General features: G+C 40.2%; 1 protein-coding gene across 1 annotated transcript in view; it reads left to right on the top strand.

Moving 5' to 3' along the window:
• Positions 1 to 6,107, top strand: part of fryb (furry homolog b (Drosophila)) — a 192,886-nt gene that overhangs the window by 1,811 nt on the left and 184,968 nt on the right.

The raw sequence follows: 6,107 nt of genomic DNA, 5'->3' as shown, positions 1-6,107 counted from the left end.
CTTTGCCTGTCCCCATAGGAGAACCCTTTGAAGAACCTATTTTGGTTCCAGGTAGAACCCTTTCGGGTTCCATGTAGAACCCTTTGTAAGGGTTTTACCTGGAACCTTAAATGGTTCTATCTGAAACCAAAAAGCGTTCTCCTATGGGGACAACCGATTAACCCTTTTGGAACCCATTTTTCGAAGAGTGTACGAGGTCTCCTCCAGAATAATTGTTCGTTGTTCTAGAATGAACCTGTAGATTGTGTCTGGACAACGTCTCAGGCTGTGTCTGTCTCTTATATTCTCTCTCCTTCTGACTTATGAGTAATGAGCTATTCCTTCCTTTGTTGTGGTTTTGTAAACCCTTTGATATGTGAGATAGGCTTCCAGACAAGTGGACAGCACTTAAATAAGCCAACTAACACCTTGTTTAGCTGTAACACATTTGGACTGGATGCTATACCTAGTACCTAGCACCTATAGACTAGACGCTATACCTAGTACCTAGTACCTATAGACTAGACGCTATACCTAGCACCTATAGACTAGACGCTATACCTAGTACCTAGCACCTATAGACTAGACGCTATACCTAGTACCTAGTACCTATAGACTAGACGCTATACCTAGTACCTAGTACCTATAGACTAGACGCTATACCTAGCACCTATAGACTAGACGCTATACCTAGTACCTAGCACCTATAGACTAGACGCTATACCTAGTACCTATAGACTAGACGCTATACCTAGTACCTATAGACTAGACGCTATACCTAGCACCTATAGACTAGACGCTATACCTAGTACCTAGTACCTATAGACTAGACGCTATACCTAGTACCTAGTACCTATAGACTAGATGCTATACCTAGCACCTATAGACTAGACACTATACCTAGTACCTAGTACCTATAGACTAGATGCTATACCTAGTACCTAGTACCTATAGACTAGACGCTATACCTAGCACCTATAGACTAGACGCTATACCTAGTACCTAGCACCTATAGACTAGACGCTATACCTGGTACCTAGTACCTATAGACTAGATGCTATACCTAGTACCTATAGACTAGATGATATACCTAGTACCTAGTACCTATAGACTAGATGCTATACCTAGTACCTATAGACTAGATGCTATACCTAGTACCTATAGCCTAGATGCTATACCTAGTACCTAGTACCTATAGACTAGATGCTATACCTAGTACTTATAGACTAGACGATATACCTAGTACCTAGTACCTATAGACTAGACGTTGTACCTAGTACCTAGTACCTATAGACTAGACCCTATACCTAGTACCTAGTACCTATAGACTAGATGCTATACCTAGTACCTATAGACTAGACGATATACCTAGTACCTAGTACCTATAGACTAGACCCTATACCTAGTACTTATAGACTAGACGTTGTACCTAGTACCTATAGACTAGACCCTATACCTAGTACCTATAGACTAGACGTTGTACCTAGTACCTATAGACTAGACCCTATACCTAGTACCTATAGACTAGACATTGTACCTAGTACCTATAGACTAGACCCTATACCTAGTACCTAGTACCTATAGACTAGACCCTATACCTAGTACTTATAGACTAGACGATATACCTAGTACCTATAGACTAGACCCTATACCTAGTACTTATAGACTAGACGTTGTACCTAGTACCTAGTACCTATAGACTAGACCCTATACCTAGTACCTATAGACTAGACCCTATACCTAGTACCTATAGACTAGATGATATACCTAGTACCTAGTACCTATAGACTAGACCCTATACCTAGTACTTATAGACTAGACGTTGTACCTAGTACCTAGTACCTATAGACTAGACGTTGTACCTAGTACCTAGTACCTATAGACTAGACCCTATACCTAGTACCTAGTACCTATAGACTAGATGCTATACCTAGTACCTATAGACTAGACGATATACCTAGTACCTAGTACCTAGTACCTATAGACTAGACCCTATACCTAGTACTTATAGACTAGACGTTGTACCTAGTACCTATAGACTAGACCCTATACCTAGTACCTATAGACTAGACGTTGTACCTAGTACCTATAGACTAGACCCTATACCTAGTACCTATAGACTAGACGTTGTACCTAGTACCTATAGACTAGACCCTATACCTAGTACCTAGTACCTATAGACTAGACCCTATACCTAGTACTTATAGACTAGACATTGTACCTAGTACCTATAGACTAGACCCTATACCTAGTACCTAGTACCTATAGACTAGACCCTATACCTAGTACCTAGTACCTATAGACTAGACCCTATACCTAGTACCTATAGACTAGACCCTATACCTAGTACCTATAGACTAGACCCTATACCTAGTACCTATAGACTAGACCCTATACCTAGTACCTATAGACTAGACCCTATACCTAGTACCTATAGACTAGACCCTATACCTAGTACTTATAGACTAGACCCTATACCTAGTACCTATAGACTAGACCCTATACCTAGTACTTATAGACTAGACCCTATACCTAGTACTTATAGACTAGACCCTATACCTAGTACCTATAGACTAGACCCTATACCTAGTACCTATAGACTAGACCCTATACCTAGTACTTATAGACTAGACCCTATACCTAGTACCTATAGACTAGACCCTATACCTAGTACCTATAGACTAGACCCTATACCTAGTACCTATAGACTAGACCCTATACCTAGTACCTATAGACTAGACCCTATACCTAGTACTTATAGACTAGACCCTATACCTAGTACCTATAGACTAGACCCTATACCTAGTACCTATAGACTAGACCCTATACCTAGTACCTATAGACTAGACCCTATACCTAGTACCTATAGACTAGACCCTATACCTAGTACCTATAGACTAGACCCTATACCTAGTACCTATAGACTAGACCCTATACCTAGTACCTATAGACTAGACCCTATACCTAGTACCTATAGACTAGACTCTATACCTAGTACCTATAGACTAGACCCTATACCTAGTACCTATAGACTAGACCCTATACCTAGTACCTATAGACTAGACCCTATACCTAGTACCTATAGACTAGACCCTATACCTAGTACCTATAGACTAGACCCTATACCTAGTACTTATAGACTAGACCCTATACCTAGTACTTATAGACTAGACCCTATACCTAGTACCTATAGACTAGACCCTATACCTAGTACCTATAGACTAGACCCTATACCTAGTACCTATAGACTAGACCCTATACCTAGCACCTATAGACTAGACCCTATACCTAGCACCTAGTACTTATAGACTAGACGCTATACCTAGTACCTAGTACCTATAGACTAGATGCTATACCTAGCACCTATAGACTAGACACTATACCTAGTACCTAGTACCTATAGACTAGATGCTATACCTAGTACCTAGTACCTATAGACTAGACGCTATACCTAGCACCTATAGACTAGACGCTATACCTAGTACCTAGCACCTATAGACTAGACGCTATACCTGGTACCTAGTACCTATAGACTAGATGCTATACCTAGTACCTATAGACTAGATGATATACCTAGTACCTAGTACCTATAGACTAGATGCTATACCTAGTACTTATAGACTAGACGATATACCTAGTACCTAGTACCTATAGACTAGACGTTGTACCTAGTACCTAGTACCTATAGACTAGACCCTATACCTAGTACCTAGTACCTATAGACTAGATGCTATACCTAGTACCTATAGACTAGACGATATACCTAGTACCTAGTACCTAGTACCTATAGACTAGACCCTATACCTAGTACTTATAGACTAGACGTTGTACCTAGTACCTATAGACTAGACCCTATACCTAGTACCTATAGACTAGACGTTGTACCTAGTACCTATAGACTAGACCCTATACCTAGTACCTATAGACTAGACATTGTACCTAGTACCTATAGACTAGACCCTATACCTAGTACCTAGTACCTATAGACTAGACCCTATACCTAGTACTTATAGACTAGACGATATACCTAGTACCTATAGACTAGACCCTATACCTAGGACTTATAGACTAGACGTTGTACCTAGTACCTAGTACCTATAGACTAGACCCTATACCTAGTACCTATAGACTAGACCCTATACCTAGTACCTATAGACTAGATGATATACCTAGTACCTAGTACCTATAGACTAGACCCTATACCTAGTACTTATAGACTAGACGTTGTACCTAGTACCTAGTACCTATAGACTAGACGTTGTACCTAGTACCTAGTACCTATAGACTAGACCCTATACCTAGTACCTAGTACCTATAGACTAGATGCTATACCTAGTACCTATAGACTAGACGATATACCTAGTACCTAGTACCTAGTACCTATAGACTAGACCCTATACCTAGTACTTATAGACTAGACGTTGTACCTAGTACCTATAGACTAGACCCTATACCTAGTACCTATAGACTAGACGTTGTACCTAGTACCTATAGACTAGACCCTATACCTAGTACCTATAGACTAGACGTTGTACCTAGTACCTATAGACTAGACCCTATACCTAGTACCTAGTACCTATAGACTAGACCCTATACCTAGTACTTATAGACTAGACATTGTACCTAGTACCTATAGACTAGACCCTATACCTAGTACCTAGTACCTATAGACTAGACCCTATACCTAGTACCTAGTACCTATAGACTAGACCCTATACCTAGTACCTATAGACTAGACCCTATACCTAGTACCTATAGACTAGACCCTATACCTAGTACTTATAGACTAGACCCTATACCTAGTACTTATAGACTAGACCCTATACCTAGTACCTATAGACTAGACCCTATACCTAGTACTTATAGACTAGACCCTATACCTAGTACCTATAGACTAGACCCTATACCTAGTACCTATAGACTAGACCCTATACCTAGTACTTATAGACTAGACCCTATACCTAGTACCTATAGACTAGACCCTATACCTAGTACCTATAGACTAGACCCTATACCTAGTACCTATAGACTAGACCCTATACCTAGTACCTATAGACTAGACCCTATACCTAGTACTTATAGACTAGACCCTATACCTAGTACCTATAGACTAGACCCTATACCTAGTACCTATAGACTAGACCCTATACCTAGTACCTATAGACTAGACCCTATACCTAGTACCTATAGACTAGACCCTATACCTAGTACCTATAGACTAGACCCTATACCTAGTACCTATAGACTAGACCCTATACCTAGTACCTATAGACTAGACCCTATACCTAGTACCTATAGACTAGACCCTATACCTAGTACCTATAGACTAGACCCTATACCTAGTACCTATAGACTAGACTCTATACCTAGTACCTATAGACTAGACCCTATACCTAGTACCTATAGACTAGACCCTATACCTAGTACCTATAGACTAGACCCTATACCTAGTACCTATAGACTAGACCCTATACCTAGTACCTATAGACTAGACCCTATACCTAGTACTTATAGACTAGACCCTATACCTAGTACTTATAGACTAGACCCTATACCTAGTACCTATAGACTAGACCCTATACCTAGTACCTATAGACTAGACCCTATACCTAGTACCTATAGACTAGACCCTATACCTAGCACCTATAGACTAGACCCTATACCTAGCACCTAGTACTTATAGACTAGACGTTGTACCTCACCTAGATGAAGTAAGGAGCAGTTTTCCTGATTGATAGGATCTGATCTGGATCTGATCCGGATCTGATCTGGATCTGATCTGCATCTGAGTAGTCTATAGGTCTGTCTTGAACAACATATGTCATGTCATTGAGACTAACCTGGATGAACGAAGGTGTTAAACGAACAAAGTGAATGCATCTTATTCAGAAAGGCTATTTACCCAAAAGACACAACAGCTAAACAAGATGACAGTAACTGACCGAGTATTTGTTGTCTTAGGTCATCTTACAGTGTGTCTTTAACCGTGTGTTGTCTCAACAATTCTACAGAGTATTTCCCCAACACCTGGTGGTGTGTAACCTGTTTGTCAAACCCGTTTATAATCCAGCAGTTGTAGACATGTGACATCGTCCTCGGAGGATGAGTAAGATGAGGCAATGGCTTCT

This window comes from Oncorhynchus gorbuscha, linkage group LG20, assembly GCF_021184085.1.
Source record: "Oncorhynchus gorbuscha isolate QuinsamMale2020 ecotype Even-year linkage group LG20, OgorEven_v1.0, whole genome shotgun sequence".
Classification (NCBI taxonomy): Eukaryota; Metazoa; Chordata; class Actinopteri; order Salmoniformes; family Salmonidae; genus Oncorhynchus; species Oncorhynchus gorbuscha.
The sequence above is the reverse complement of the archived record's forward strand: the minus strand, read 5'-3'. Positions and strand labels throughout refer to the sequence as shown.